Genomic DNA, 17,385 nt, shown 5'->3' with positions numbered 1-17,385 from the left:
GCCTACTTATCCATTTGCCTTATAAATAAGACCGGAGGTCCTTTTCTTTTCCCCTTCCATGCTTCTTCCTCCTCCTCGCGACACTTGAATCCTGAAGCTCCGCCGCCGCCCTCGACCTTCAAGCTCTGCATCACCACTGGCCGCTGCATCGACCTGAACATACCAGAAAACCGCGACACTTCTCCGCTACTCCTGTGAAGCCGGTAAGCCTCCTTCCTTCAACCCTAGATCTGCATTAGGGTTTCGGTGTTCATCTGTGTTCATCGGTGTTCATTGCTTCAACCTTACTATCCCATCGTATCTTGATTAGCTTAACATCTTCCCTGTGCGGCTGAAACTATAGTTTACTTATCCTCACCATAGCGTCCTTTCGGCTATGAACAGATCCCATCTGGATCTTTGTTGTTCTACTGTCGCCACTTTAAGGCTTGGCGGGGTATAGATTCAAAAAAGGAAAGAAGTCAATTTTCCTCATGCCAAACATCACAACCACCCTAAGGATTGGAATTATACATGGTTCTACTGTCGGAATACTGCTCCGGATAATGAAAATCCTCTGCCGGGTTATCGTGCTCACTGGCTCAGCAATGAACATCCACTGCCTCAACGACTTACTGCCAAAGAACGATCGAAATATGCACCACAGATTTCTAAGGTCCGGGCTTTTATGGCAAATGGTTTAACAGGTATTGACCTTGTCCGTTGCTGGGTTTCATGGAATATCTTGCCCTTAAGCTGTCGCGTCGGGTTAATGTGTGAATATTCTGGGGATGTCAAGGATCCTCAATGGCACATTGATATACAGCTGACTGATGATGAGACTACTGAAGCTGTCAAAAAGATGTTAGATGAACCGATATCTGAGTGCAGCAAGACTGGGCTGCGACCCTTTTATGCCTCCAACAAACCACCAGCTGTAAGAACTTTTATCTTTCTGTTTTAATCCGCCCCCTTTTGACACTTTCTGATGACCTTGTGTTTATCCTTGCAGGACAATGATCCGTTCTAGAAGAGAAAACATCAAGACAAATCAGCAAAGCCACAAGACAAACCGGTGAGAGAACCTCGTATCAAGACCAAGGTCTCAAAGAGGCCAGCCAAGAACAGAACCGCCGAGTCCTCTGATCAGGCCGAAGATGTTGATGACTCGGAACCAGAGGCAGAACTTGATTCACTTTGTTCATTTTTCATGCACCTTATTGACCATGATCATTATCAGGACGATGCGGAAGCCAGCCGCGCTGACCATGTAGAGGTAATTTCCCTTTCCTCCGATTCAGATCATGTGCCAGTACAAAAACTCCGTCGCGTACTCTGGAAAGTAAAACATTCCCATCCTCTTGCTCATTTGGATCCACACTTTTATTTGAAGACACAACAACATGAAGCTCGTCGCTCAATCCGGCATAGTGGCCAACAAGTTACCTCCTCCGATTTACCGGACACCCCGGTTCGAAAACACCGTCCAGAGGTATCTTGTTCCTGTAATACATCTTATCCCAAGGCGGGTTACTTCCGATATCCACTTAATCCGTCTGATTCGAATTATCAGGGAACTTCTAATTCATCCTCCGGCGATTCATCAACCACACAGATGCCTCCACTCAAAACCGTTCCTGGGTAAGCATAGTAGACTTTATTTTTATGCTACTGTACTAATCTCTGTATCCTGTTCTTTTCAGTGCAAAAGCTAGACTTAGCAAAAAAGCCAAACTGGCTACACCAACTAATGATAATCCGGCTACTAAACCGGAGAGGACCTCAGAGGCTGTTGATCAAAATGCTGACATTGCTCTGGATGATCCGGTTCCGCAGGGTCAGGACACTTTTGTTGATCCGCCAGAAATTAATCCATCTAGCCATCATGCTGATCCGCCAAGCCCAACTATTGATCCACCAAGCCCGGCCAGACCATCTGATAAACCGCCAAGCCCACCAAAGACTGTTGACACCATGGATGATGTTGTTATCATCGGTTTTGGTCACACTGCTCCAGGCAATCCGTTTGCTTTATCAAAGCATAGTGCCAAAGAAGAATTCTCTGCTGTGGACAAGGGCAAATGGAAAACAGATTTACCAGCTGTGCTCACCTCAATGCTCAGGAACTCCACTCTGGATATCTAAACCGCTTGTATACAAGTCGTGATTATGAGGCCGGTTTAGTCAACTTGATGAAGGAGCACTACGAGGTAATTTCTGTTCAAACATTTCATAAATTTTTCTTCCTTGTGCTTTATATCAACTCCAGTGTAGCCCCCAAGGGCCGGTTTATCTCTTCAAGATGAACCGGTTCTTCCTGTTGTAAAGCTTATCCTTGTTAAATTCCTTCACATCCAACTCATCTGATCAATTAAGCATTAGCCCCCAAGTGCCAAGATTAATACTTGTATTGAGCCTTGGGACTTTAAAATATCGGTTAAGAAGAAGCAATCCGCATTAGCCCCCAAGTGCCAAGTGCATAACTTGTTATGTGCTTGGGACTTTGAAAAAGTATTATCAACTTATGATCTGTCTTTTGCAGGCTGACTTAATCAACAAAGATTCTCAAATCGCTGATCTCCAGGAAAACATCAAGTCCCAGCAAGCCGAAACATCTAAAGCCAAGGATGAATTGAAGAGTGCCTTAACATCCATGGAACAATTGAAGGATGGCTTCAAAAATGAGCAGGCAGGCTGGGAAACTGAAAAAGCCGCTTTGCTGAAATGGGTGGAGGATGCTGAAGCGGCATTGAAATCGGTGGCGGAAGAGCTGACTGGATTAAAGCGGCAAATCAACGCTATGACTTCTGCCTTCTTTGGTAAGTACTTTTTTCAAGAGCCTTTCTTAAACATCTTTGAAACTGCCGGTTTAACAGCAAGTTCTTTAAATCGTTGCAGGTAGTCATGTTGCTCATCTGGGCTCGGATATGCGCAAGAAGTTGAAGGCAGCTTATACCTTGATAGAACAACTGTATACCGGCACTCAACGATTCATCTACGCAGCCTCGTACAATAAACCGCCGCCAACCTTAATCAAGGACATATTGGCCAAATTATCCATGACACCTGCGCAGCTAAAAGAGATGAAGAGATCTGCTGCAAGGGCTGGCGCTTTATCTGCACTGACCCGGGGCTAAGGCTTGGATAACAGATCTTGATCTGGAAGATATTGGAAAGGGCTATCCTAGCCAACAAGAAGACGGGTCAGAATTTGAATGTGAAGCCCTCAAAGCCTTGACAAAGGAGATGCGCCCGCTTGCGAGCAGATTGGCCGAAGAAGCTGACTTGTCTGTCCATTGGTACAACTATAATGCGGACAACAAACGGATTGATGCATCTGTGAATGAAGTGCAGAATCTTATCCCGCCAATCCGTAAGCACACTTATGCCCCTGACATTGAACCATCCAATCTTATAAGCGACGAAGCTGTCTTCCAAGCTTTAACCGGGATTGACTAGGCAACCATTGACTTCCAGCCGCTGGGTGGGGAGGAGGAGGTTGAACCGGTGCAAGACGATCCATCAACTTCTTGTCAGCCTGGTGACGAATCATAATCCGATAGCCGGCTTTATTCCCGTAGATTGCCTTCTGTGCAACAAACAGTTATTCTTTTGGGCATCAAAGCGCCTTGTAATATTCTAGTTGAAATACTTTGATCTTCTGCCATCGTGCACAGCTATATGACACTGTTTAATTCGTCATGATTGTTGCTATGCTTGCTGATGTGCCTTAGCAATTTCATGAAATCATGTTGTCTGCATTTGAGAAACTTAAATGTGCCCTGGCGGTTTACTGCCGGACGGGTTATGATACCCAATATAGAGCCAGAGTTTTTATAAACAAGGCCGTGAAATAATGAAATATAAAATACATCAGACCTGTGATATTGAATCACATCGTTAGGTTACCAACTTTTGTAGTGAGGGTGATAACCCAAATCTTGAGTGTTGATAACTTCCACCATGCTGTGCTGGTGCATAATAAGCCATGTTGGGTTATGATAAACACCGGATGATCATCTTGGTGACTTATAGTCAATGCTAGACCAGGCGAGAAAACACCGGTTTACAAGTGATTATGTGCTAACAACTAATAGTTGAAAGCCACGCCGGGTTTAAGAAACACCGGGGTGATGTAATGAGTTATAGTCAGTCCGAGTCAATAGACGCCAGTGTAACTCAAAACCTTATCAAAGGAGAGAAAACTTTGCAAAAACAAAATCAAATGAAAACTTGTAGTCGAGGCTTTTCAAGGGCTGCCAGGCCCAAATTCGAGGCTTTTCATGGGCTGCCAGGCCGCTGAGTTAAACCATTTGACAAAGCCTTTTAAGATGGGCCTCCAATTAACCAATCGTCGTTTTAACTTTGACAAGTTCAGGGTTTGTATAAGATTGACTTGTCAAACGTTCGGCGGGTCATACCAGGATTACCTGGACGGAGTGGCTTACTTGATGAAGGCAGATTAACCCGGGGTTTTAGGTGATTACACCTGGCTTCCAAGCCTGGCTCGATAGCCTATTACAAGGGTCCTTTCAAACTCTTTGTTTCTTTGCACAAAGAGCCCCCAAGTAACTTTGTGAGCTGTGCTCAATGGGTGCCTTTGTTTGAGCTGTGCTTAGCAACATGACTCTCTTTGGCCCCTTGGGTGTGAAGCTCCCAAGCTTTGTTGTGGCATGATAGCCGGTTTAATGGACAAATAGGATGCCGCTTTATAAGCAGAAGCTCCCTTGTAACCAAGAAATATTGGAACAACGGCAGAGGCCTTGCTTTTAGCAAGGATGCCGGTTTATTATATTGATCATAACATATACATTGTCACAATATGTACATAATGGGAGCCTATGGCTCAGGTATAGTAAGGCCAAAGATGAGCGATGTTCCACGGCCGACGGGTCTCCTCCTCCGATTTGCGTGAGTCTTTGTGCTCTCGAACGTCGATGAGGTAGTATGATCCGTTGTGCAGGTTCTTGCTGACCACAAAGGGCCCTTCCCAAGGTGGGGATAACTTGTGCATATCGGTCTGATCCTGGATGAGCCGGAGGACTAAGTCGCCTTCTTGAAAGGTTCTTGTTTTAACCCGGCAGCTGTGATAATGCTTCAGGTCTTGCTGATAAACCGCCGAACGAGCCAACGCCATGTTCCGTTTTTCATCTAACAGATCCGGTGCTTCTTGACGTGCTTGCTCATTGTCCACTTCAACATAATTGGCAACCCGGGGTGAGTCGTGACGAATATCACTTGGGAGTACCGCCTCTGCCCCGTAAACCATGAAGAAAGGTGTATAACCCGTAGATTGGTTTGGGGTGGTGTTTATGCTCCATAACACAGATGGTAATTCCTCCACCCAACAACCCGGCGTCCACTTCAAAGGAACCATAAGCCGGGGATTGATACCCTTCAAGATTTCCTGATTAGCTCTCTTAGCTTGACCATTAGACTGGGGGTGAGCCACGGACGACACATCAAGCCGGATGTGCTCTCGTTGACAAAAATCCTCCATCTCGCCTTTGGAGAGGTTCGTGCCATTATCTGTGATGATGCTGTGTGGAAAACCAAAACGGAAAATCACCTTCTTTATGAATTGAACCGTCGTGGCTGCATCACACTTGCTTACTGGCTCCGCTTCAATCCATTTAGTGAACTTGTCAACCGCCACCAAGAGGTGGGTCTTCTTATCTTTGGACTGCTTAAAAGGCCCTACCATATCAAGCCCCCAAGTAGCAAGCGGCCAAGTGATTGCAATCATCCTTAACTCTTGAGCCGGAACGTGAGCTCGTCATCAGAACTTCTGACAACCATCGCACCGCCTCACCAAGTCCTCAGCATCAGCATGAGCCGCCAGCCAATAGAAGCCATGACGAAAAGATTTAGCAACCAAGGATTTTGAACCGGCGTGGTGACCACAGTCTCCTTCGTGGATCTCACATAGAATCTCAAGGCCTTCTTCAAGAGAAACACAACGGTGGAACACACCTGAGACACTACAGTGGTGTAACTCGCCGTTGTGAATAACCATGGACTTGGATCACCGGATTATCTGTCTGGCCAATAGTGCATCATCTGGTAACTCACCCTGGTTCATATATACCAAATATGGAACCGTCCAATCCAGAATAATATGTAAAGCGGCCACCAATTGTGCCTTCGGATCAGGAAATGCCAGGTCCTCCTCTGTAGGCAACTTAACTGACGGGTTATGCAAGACATTCAGAAAGGTATTGGGTGGCACCGGTTTACGCTGAGATCCCAGCCGACTTAAAGCATCTGCTGCTTCATTTTTTCGCCGATCAATATGCTCAACCTAATAACCCTTGAAATGACCAGCGGCAATATCCACCTCTGTCAGTAAGCCGCCATGAGTTGATCCTTGGAATCCCAAGTACCTGAAACTTGCTGAGCCACTAGATCGGAGTCCCCAAAGCATCGTACCTGGCTTAAGTTCATTTCCTTTGCCACTCGAAGACCATGGAGTAAGGCCTCGTACTCAGCTGCATTGTTAATATAAGGAAACATTAAGCGGAGAACATAACGAATTTTATCACCTCGAGGGGAAGTAAGGATAACTCCAGCCCCAAAGCTCTCCAATTGCCTGGACCCATCAAAGTGGATAGTGCAGTATGTGCTATCCAGTTTGTCTTCCGGTACCTACAACTCTATCAGTCATTGATGAAATCCACAAGGGCCTGGGACTTGATAGCTGTTCGAGGCATATATTTCAAACCATGCGGTCCAAGCTCAATAGCCCACTTAGCAACCCGGCCAGTTGCCTCCCTATTCTGGATTATATCCCCCAAAGGAGCGGAACTGACCACTGTGATGGGATGGCCCTGAAAGTACTGTTTAAGCTTCCGACTTGCCATGAAAACCCCATACACCAGCTTCTGCCAATGCGGATATCTTTGCTTTGACTCAATGAACACTTCGCTGATATAATAAACCGGCCTTTGAACCGGATATTCCTTCCCAGCCTCCTTGCGCTCCACCACAATAGCTACGCTGACAGCCCGGGCATTAGCAGCCACGTATAACAACAGCGGCTCCTTATCGACCGGAGCAGCAAGAACCGGCGGTTCAGCCAACTGCTTCTTTAAGTCCTCAAATGCTGCATTAGCATCATCACTCCAGACAAAATTGTCTTTCTTCTTCAACATCTGATACAGAGGGATTGCCTTCTCTCCCAACCTGTTGACAAACCGGCTTAGAGCCGCAATACGACCCGCCAGACGTTGAACATCATTGATACATGCCAGTTTAGCCAGAGACATAATAGCTTTGATCTTTTCCAGATTAGCCTCAATGCCCCTGTTAGATACCAGAAAACCTAAGTGCTTGCCTGCCGGAACACCAAAAATGCACTAGTCCGGATTGAGCATCATCTTGTAAACCTGAAGATTGTCAAAGGTTTCCTTGAGGTCATCTATCAGTGTCTCCTTCTTCCTGGACTTTACCACAATATCGTCCACATAAGCATGACCATTGCGCCCAATCTGAGTATGAAGATAATTTTGCACACATCGCTGATAAGTCGCCTGGGCACTCTTGAAAGTGCGTTAAGTCGACTAGAGGGGGGTGAATAGGCGATTTTTATGAATTCTTCACTGAGGAATTTGCCGGTGAAGAAATTCCTTAGCAAAGAACAACTAGCAGCGGAATAAGTACTCAGAAATAAGTATGACAGAATACAAGCATGGTCATCATGATGAAATGAAGACAAGCACAGAGTACAGAAAGCGTAATCACAGGATAACACAAGATGAAGACAAACAGACTGAAGAAATTGAACTGAGGAAATTGAGAAAGTCTTCAGTCAAAGTCTTCAAACACAGATATGAACAAACACTCAACACAGTAATGAGGAAATGAAAGGGTTGAGGAAATAGAACCAGTTAGGTTGGTGAAGACAATGATTTGGTAGACCAGTTCCAACTGCTGTCTCAGTTGTACGTCTGGTTGGAGCGGCTGAGTATTTAAACTCGAGACACGCAGTCCCGGACACCCAGTCACTGAGCACGCAGCTCAGGACACCCAGTCCTCACCGTATTCTCCTTGAACTAAGATCACACAGATCCCGTGCAATCACTCGTGGTATGTCTTCAGGCGACTTGCAAACCTTCACAGACTTGGTCACTCGGCGATCCACAATTCCTCTTGGATGCTCTAGACCTTGACGCCTAACCGTCTGGAAGAAGCACAGTCTTCAAAGGTAACAAGCGTCAGATCCACGCGGGATCAATTTCTTCAGTCCTCTTGGATGCTCAATCACTTTGGGGTTTGTAGGTGTTTGGGTTTGGGATTTTCCTCACTTGATGATTTTCGCTCAAAGTCCTCGGAGGATGGGTTGCTCTCAAATGACAAGTGTCAAGTTCTCTCGGAGCAGCCAACCAGCTAGTGGTTGTAGGGGGCGGCTATTTATAGCCTAGGGAGCAGCCCGACATGATAAGACATAAATGCCCTTCAATGATATGACCGTTAGGTGGATAAGATATTTTGGGACAGCTGGCGCGCAGCACAACAACGGTCGGAAATTTGACTCTCAAATTCCTCAGGGCTATCATGTTCCTCACTGTGTAGGTAATTCGCACTGGCGGATTCCTAACTCCTCAGTCAGAACAAATTCATCAGCGACCAGAAGAACTTCGTCTCTTTCACTGAAGAAAGTGACTGAACTGTATGAGATTTCCAAAGGCTTCACTCGAAGGGATTGGTAGGTGTAGGATTTTGAGTTGAGAATCACATGGAAATTTTTCCTTAGTATTTCCTCGACCCCCTTTAATAGTACGATGTTTCCTATGACTCAAGAAAGAGAAAATGAAACTACGAAAACAAAAGTCTTCACGCTTCATGTTCCACAAATGAATACCATGTCCTCAAGGTCACACCAGTTTCTTCACTTTCAAACTCTTCAGAAAGTCTTCAGAATATCAAAGTCTTCAGTTGAAGAACTTCATTTTTAGGGGTCGACTTTCTCTGTAAATATCAAACTCCTCATAGACTTATTGACCTGTGTATACTCACAAACGCATTAGTCCCTTAACCTATAAGTCTTCAATACACCAAAATCACTAAGGGGCACTAGATGCACTTACAATCTCCCCCTTTTGGTGATTGATGACAACATAGGTTAAGTTTCCAACGGGGATAAATATATGAAGTGTATACACTGATATTGAGGAATTTGATTACAATATATAGAAGAACTCCCCCTGAAGATGTGCATAGTGAGGAATTTGCTTTTGAGGCAATGCACATTTGAAGAGTTGAATCATGGAGATCTCCCCCTATATCTTGTAATTCATACACGCATTTGATATATAATATGAAGAATTTGAAATGCATGATGAAATATGGTGCCTGATGAGATTCAGCATGCGTGCAAAGTCATTAATCGAGGAATAAGCATGCAGAGCATAATGCAACAAAAGTATCAGAGCACCATCGGGTTTAAGATTACAACTCGATCCAAATAAAAGTTTCAGAAGAACAAGAGTTGTAACTTAACAAAAAAGCCCTTAATATAGACCCACTTGAAGACTAACTCAGATTTCTCCCCCTTTGTCATCAAATGACCAAAAGGATTGAAACTGAGGACTAACGCCCCTGAAGAATTTCAAGTTGATGGAGGAGCGCCAGCGTTGTTGGGGTCGGTTGTTGTAGTAGGGCCTACCGCAGTGTCGTCCAAATCTTCATACTCATCAGTGTCATGCAATGAAGAATAAGAGCTGGCCACCAAGGAAGGAACTTTGACCTTCTTGAATTTCTTCGGTGGAGGTGCAGACCAGTCAAAGTCTTCCTTGAGACCCATATTCTTCAGATCTGCAGTGCTGTAGACATGAGAGAGAACAGCCCAGGTGCGGTTGAGGGTTTCATGGAGGTAGTAGTGGTTCTTCTTCACTGCATTGTGTGTGGAGGTCATGTTGTGAAGAATTGAACCAAACTGACGCTTGACCCATTTATGATTGCGATCAACCTTCTGATGAAGACTGAGGAGTAACTCATGGTCAGTCATCACCCTGGGTGCTGTGGCTTGAGGATTTTGCTTGGCTGAGGTATTGGCGGCAGAGTCATGTGTGGCAGAATCGTCATTGGTAGAGTAAGATGCAGCCTTGCGAAATTGACCATCCAATGGACGAATGCCTTCATCGATCACAGCAGCGGCCTTGCCTTTATCATCAGCTGATGAAACTGTCCGTTTGAGGACTTCAATGGGAGGCAAGTAGCTACCATGGTTCAGCGTGTTAGCTTTGTAATTCAGTGAAGATCTTGCCCTGATGAATCTCATAATCCAAGGAGCATAGGGCTTCAGCTCGAATGGTGACATAGCAATATTGGCCAGAGTCCTCATGAAGAAATCATGGAAGTTTATGGGAACGCCATGAATGATGTTGAAAAGCATATTCATCATGATGCCAATGACTTCTTCATCATTTGAGTCGTGGCCTTTGATAGGACTCATTGTCTTTGTCAGAATTCGATAGACAGTCGGAGGCACATAGAGTAATTCCTTGACGAGGAATTTGGTTCTTGGGGCCTGCCTTGGCTTCAAATGCTTCATCAGCACTTGCATATAGTGATTTGAAAGTTCCGGTTCATTGTAGATACAACGAGCATCATCAACTGGAGGACTGAGTGGTAGAGCACGAAGCAATTCAGTTGCTGTTGCCTTGAAGTGAGTATTTTCAGACATCCAGTCTAATACCCATGTGTTCACATCTTCAGTGTCTCCGGTGATGTGTAGAGTTGCATAAAATTGAAGAATGAGTTCTTCATTCTAGTCACAGATATCAATGCAGAAATTCAGAAGTCCCGCGTCATGAAGAACACTGAGGACTGGCTCAAAGCCGGGCAGAGACTCCATGTCCACATGAGGAATATGTGCATGATCGAAGACTTTGTCTTTGTTGAAGAGCACTGAGGAATAGAAATTGGCTTGGCTGGCAGTCCAGAAACACCTCTTCCTTATGCAAGCAGAATCATATGGATTGTAATCAGTGAAGAATACATGCTCGGCAAAGAAATCTTCAGCCTTAAACTTGTGTTTGCTTGAGAACGGATTCTTTTGCTTTAGCAGAGGGGTGTTAGTGAGTTGCATCACCACCTCAGGAATCGCGAGCTTAGGTTCTTCAGGCTGAGGAATTTCTTGTTCCTCAATAGGTGCAGTCTGAGGATCAGCAGCAGCAGGTTCATCAGCACTAGTGGCTGGAATTTCTTCATGCACTGAGAGAGTGGGATGAGTTTCTTCAGAGCCCATTTGAACTGTTGGTGCAGGGGACTGAGGAATCTGTTGTAGCGGGGTGAAGAGAGGAGTATTGGGATGCTGACTTTCCCAAAAGTCATCATTCATCATAGGTGTGGTGCATCCTATATCCACATCTTCATCTTCGAGTTCCTCAACACCAGCCTCTTCAGCTGTGAACTGAGGCATAGGTGAGGAAATGACTGGCGTTGAAGGGATTGCGTCCACTTAAATTTCTTCATCAATCTACTCTGACGAAGCAGTAGAATGATGCTCTTCATCAGATCCGATGGGGATCTCATAGTCTTCTCCAAAAGGAACAAGGTCCTTTGACGGCATGGAGGAAATTGGAACAGCATCAATTGGATTTTCAAGTGAGCTGGTCATTGGCTTCATTTTCTTCGCAGCCGAAGAATTTGACACAGCTGATGCCTTCCTTTTCTTCACTGCAGCTCGCTCTGCAGCCTTGATTTTCTTCACATCAAATGCACATGGAAGAATTGGAGTTGGTGTAGGCGCAGGAGGAGCTGAGGAATCTGGTTGAATTTCTTCAGGCGCAACTAGCGCAGTTGCCCTGACTTCTTCAATTTCTTCAGGCGCACCACTAGTGGATGCCCTGGCAATTTCTTCAGCGTCTGGAATGGAATCATCAGCCCTGGAACTAGCATTTTCATTAGTAGCCTGAACTTCATCAGCGGTGCTGGCATGTTCTTCAGTCGGCTGAGCTGAGGCTTCAGCCTGAGGAATTTCATGTTGCGTTGAGGCTGCAACATTGGTGAATTTCTTTGTCAGGTTGACGAATCTGACCTTGGCCCCTTGCCAATCAGCATAATAAGCATCGAAGTTTTTGCTGAGGTCTTGAATTTCAGTCTGGACCTTGAGAAGTTCTTCAGGTGTCATTTTGACAATGTTTTTCTTTAGGAACTTCTCCTTTCTGTATTGAGCTTTCTTGATCTCTCTTGCCTTTTCAAACTTCCATTTCTCTTCAGTGATGAAATGGGTCAGCATGTGATTTTGACCAGCGGTCAGATGAAAATCAGGCATGGGGTGTTTGGATCCTTGTGCCAGAGATCAATATAATCGAGGATTTTCCTCGGATCCAACAGCAGTGGCACAGATGTGCCTTTGGCACTAGCGGCCTTCACCTGTCTGTCTCTGATGATTTCTGCGAGTTCATCATCAGATGGCACATGGAATGCTACCTGTTTCTTCTTTGGACTTGGCCGAGGACCTCGTCCAGCTGTTGTTTTGGTCTTCAGCAGAGTTGGGCCAGATGATGAAATTGGTGCAGCTGAGGAACTTGCTGAGACACCAGAGGCAATCGAGAAACCAGCAGTCCTTTGACATGTAGTCAGATGCACAGGAGCTGAGGACTTTGGCGGAACTGCTGAGGACTTGGAAGGAGCAGGAGCAGTGTGAGGGATTTGTCGTGAGGGCGCTGCTGAGGAACTTGGCCGTGAGGGAGCTGATGGTGAAGCACTTGGCTTACGAGCAGGCTTCTTTGGCATGGATTTCCTCGGTTGGACCGAGGCCTCAGTAGCAGTAGCAGTGGCAGAATCCTCATTGAATTTCTTCACTGCCTCCTTGGCTTGTCTTGCCAATTTGGCTTGGCGCTTAGCCCATTCTTCAGGAAAGTCCTCACCACGTTTGATGCTTGTGGGATCAGCTACTTGGCCAGGTGCCAATGGAGCTCTTGGGCACGGAGGATTGAGGGCGAATGTCTTCATGTACTTTGGAGTTACATATCTGTATTCCCTCCATTCCCTTGCCCATCTCCGTTCAATCTTCTGAATGCGCACCTTGCGCTGATTTTTGTTTTCTTTGCCATATTTTGCTTCATCAGGTGTGCAATAGTCATCATAAATTTCTTCAGGGATTTCAAACGCAGTCATAACCTCGGGTTTCTTTCCTCCTTTCTGCGGCTTCTTACCGTCTGCCATATTCTTCAGTTGAGGAATTTGAACAATTGAGTTCTCTGAAGAAGTATGCAATTTTTCTTCGAGGAACGCTGCAAATGAGTTAAGTTAATGAGAACCTAGTGATTCAGCAGCAGACATGAGTACCTGTGAATAGAGTACAGGTGCGAGGAATTTGGAGAGGTCATATGCGTTCTGAGAAGGTTTTTCGAAAAGAACAAGTTTCGAGGAATTTGACCAGATGAACCTTGAGGAATTTCACTAAGCGTTCTTGTTAGGTTCCAGAGTTGTACAGATCAAAGATCCACACAATTAGGGAATCTTGAAGAAAATGGTTGCTTAGAGAAACAGTTCAAGATCATATGAGGTGTGTGGTGTTCGTATGTGTGAAGATTTGAGGAATAAACACCTTTGAAGATTTCCAGGAAAGCTTGAGAATCAAAGCGAGTAATAAAAGCAACTTTTAATTACCCGAAATGAAGAACACGACGAACTGAGAAGGACAGATGGGAAGTTCGTCAGGTTAGATCTTCCTTGCCTTAAATCGGCGGAGGAAGACATCTACGACGGCGGCGGAGTGAAGATTTCCGCGGTCGGCGTGAGTACGGCGGCGACGAGGTCGAGGCAGCGAAGCTCTTCCTCACCGGCGATGATGGAGTAGCGGTGGCGCTAGGGTTTGAGAAGCTCTAGCGGGAGAGAGAGCTCGAGCGGAGTAAATGAAGTGAGGAAGGGGAGAGGGGTATTTATAGACACAGTGAAAAACTGTTCGTCGGAAGATTTAGGACGAACGTGCCCCTGCCCTTTCTCCTTCACGCGACATGTGTCACCCACGTACTGTGTAGTGGAGATCATGTATGATCGTGGGTGAATAGAATAATGCATCGTGGGATGCGGAACAGTTTGAGCGGCAAAACCGAAAATTTGGATAAGATTTGTTTTAAAGTTTCGTTCGCAATTTCTTCAACTGCCAAGGACACAGTGAAGACTTTGAACGAGTTTCAGATAGAACGTACATGAAGAATTTGTGAATAGATTGGGTTGAGTATAGCATAGAGGGGAAGGGTCCGATCACATTCACTTAGCAGGAAAAAGCAACTTGAAGACATAGCTATAAATGAATGCTGTAGAGGACATAAACTCATATATATATATATATATAGTAGAGGACATAAACTCATATATATATATATATATCCAATGAAGAAAAGCGAAGGAAACAGTGAAGATTTTGCAAAGTTGAAGAATTTGAAAAACTGAAGAATTTCAAAACTGAGGAAAAACTCAAATTGAAGATTTTCAACTTTTTGTGGTGGCGTGACCCACCGTATAAGAATGATGATTTCAGACACCCCGTACAATTGTCGTAGGGTTCTGAGAATCAAATTCTTCATTAATCTCTTCACACTTAGAGTGTTATTCTTCATTGATTGAAGAAAAACGTTTCTTCATGTGTTGCACATCTAAGTCATCAATTCTGCATAAGTGTTAGGATGTGTGTCCTTTTCAAAGAATCATTCGAAGATTCTAGGATATTTAGCTCACACCGCAACTTGCTAAATCTCTTTCATCCAAAGGCTTAGTGAAGATATCAGCTAGTTGTTCTTCAGTCTTCACGTGCTCGATAGAGATGTCGCCCTTCAACACATGATCACGAAGAAAATGATGACGAATTTGAATGTGCATTGTCTTCGAGTGCTGAACTGGGTTGTGAGCAATCTTGATGGCACTCTCATTGTCGCAGAGGAGAGGCACATTCTTCACGTTGACGCCATAGTCCTTGAGCGTTTGCTTCATCCAAAGCAGTTGAGCACAGCACGATCCAGCAGCAATGTATTCAACTTCCGTAGTAGACAGTGATACGCAGTTCTGTTTCTTCGAGGACCAACAGACCAAAGATCGTCCGAGGAAATGACAAGTGCCAGCAGTTGACTTGCGGTCCACACGATCACCAGCATAGTCAGAGTAAGAATATCCAATGAGATCAAAAACAGAGCCCTTGGGGTACCATAATCCTAGTGTCGGTGTGTGAGCTAGATATCGAAGAATATGCTTCATAGCCTTATGGTGTGATTCCTTCGGTGCAGCTTGAAATCGAGCACACATGCAAACACTAAGCATTATATCTGGCCTAGATGCACATAAGTACAATAAAGAACCAATCATGGAGCGGTATACCTTGTGATCGAAGTCAATACCATTTTCATCGGTGCATAGATGGCCTTTTGTGGGCATAGGAATTTTGACGCCTTTGCAATCTTGCATGCCGAATTTCCTCAGTACATCTTTGAGGTATTTCTCCTGAGATATGAATATGCCATTACGCTGTTGACGAATTTGAAGACCACAAGGCCATTTTCATCTTGCTTGTTGCGGTAGATCCACTTTGTGCCAATGATATTATGCTTGTGAGGATCTGGACGTTTGACCAGTTCCCAGACATTGTTGAGCTCGAACTGATGTAATTCTTCTTGCATAGCCTGAATCCTCTCCGGCTCCAAAAATGCTTCATCTACCTTAGTGGGCTCTGTGATAGAGACAAAAGCAAAGTGCCCACAAAAGTTAGATAAATGTGAAGCTTTTGAGCGTGTGAGAGGACCTGGCGCTTCAATGTCATCGATGATCTTATCAACTTGTACTTCTTTTGCAACGCGAGGATGAGCTGGTTGACGTCGAGGTATTTGATCATTTTCCTCGGCACTATTGTCTTCATTATTATCTTCAGGTGCGTCAGCTCGACGTTCTTCGCGTACTGGAATGAATTCTTCAGCAAGTTCTTCAGTAGGAATGACATCCTCAGTTGCCTTGAACTTGATAGAATCCTCAGGTGCTGGTTCATCTAACACAGAAGGTAGGTGCTCTCTTTGCGAGCCATTAGTTTCATCGAACCACACATCTACAGTGTCAACAATCTTGTGAAGAACAATGTTGAAGACTCTGTAGGTGTGCGAGTCCTTTCCGTAACCAAGCATAAAACCTTCATGTCCTTTCGGTGCAAATTTAGAATTGTGGTGAGGATCTCTAATCCAACATCTAGCACCGAAGACTTTGAAATAACTCACATTGGGTTTCTTGTCAGTGAGGGGTTCATAGGCCGTCTTCTTGAAGAATTTGTGAAGATATACTCTGTTGATGATGTCGCATGCAGTATCAATTGCATCAATCCAAAAACGATCAGGCGTCTTGTATTCATCAAGCATAGTGCGAGCCATCTCAACAAGAGTTCTATTCTTGCGCTCCACGACGCCATTTTGCTGAGGAGTATAAGGAGCAGATAATTCATGAGTAATACCAAGTTCATCAAGATAGTCGTCAAGACTGGAATTCTTGAACTCAGTTCCATTGTCACTTATGATGTGCTTGATCTTCACACCAAAGTTGGTTGAAGCCCTCGAGGAAAATCGTTTGAATACTTCCTGCACTTCATGTTTTTAAGTAACAATGTGTACCCATGTATATCGAGAGTAATCATCAACAATAACAAAACCATATAGAGAGCTGAGTAATGATTAGGTCCGAAGAGGTCCATGTGAAGCAATTCGAATGGACGAGTAGTGGTCATGATAGTCTTTGCTGGATGCTTGGCCTTGGTCATTTTTCCAGCTTCACAGGCTCCGCATAAGTGATCCTTGAGGAATTTGACATTCTCAATGCCAATGACATGCTTCTTCTTCGCAAGCGTGTGCAAATTCCTCATGCCTGCGTGACCAAGTCGTCGATGCCATAGCCAGCCTTCTGAAGCTTTTGCAAGTAAGCACACGGCTGGTTGTGGTCCTGTAGAGAAATCAACAATATACAAATCTCCTCTCCTAAAGCCTTCGAAGACTTTGGAATTGTCAGCTTCCATAATCACAACACAACGATACTTGCCAAAAACAACAACCATATCAAGATCACAAAGCATTGAGACTGACATGAGGTTGTATCCTAAGGACTCAACAAGCATGACTTTGTCCATGTGTTTATCCTTAGAGATCGCAACCTTTCCAAGACCCAATACCTGACTTTTGCCTTTGTCAGCAAAGATGATATGCTTCAGATGTGACGGTGATAAAGGAGTATCCATCAAGAGATTCTTGTCACCAGTCATGTGATTTGTACATCCACTATCGAGGACCCATTCAGTGGTTTTGGGTTGATCATCCTGCAGATGAATTAGTGTAACTTACAATCTCATATGCTTCATCAGTGAAGAATATGATATCAAGTTCATCAGATGAATTTCATCAAGCGGTAAACAGATGTAGCAGTAAGAGGACG

This window comes from Triticum aestivum, chromosome 4A, assembly GCF_018294505.1.
Source record: "Triticum aestivum cultivar Chinese Spring chromosome 4A, IWGSC CS RefSeq v2.1, whole genome shotgun sequence".
Lineage (NCBI taxonomy): Eukaryota > Viridiplantae > Streptophyta > Magnoliopsida > Poales > Poaceae > Triticum > Triticum aestivum.
This window is presented reverse-complemented; position numbering follows the sequence as displayed.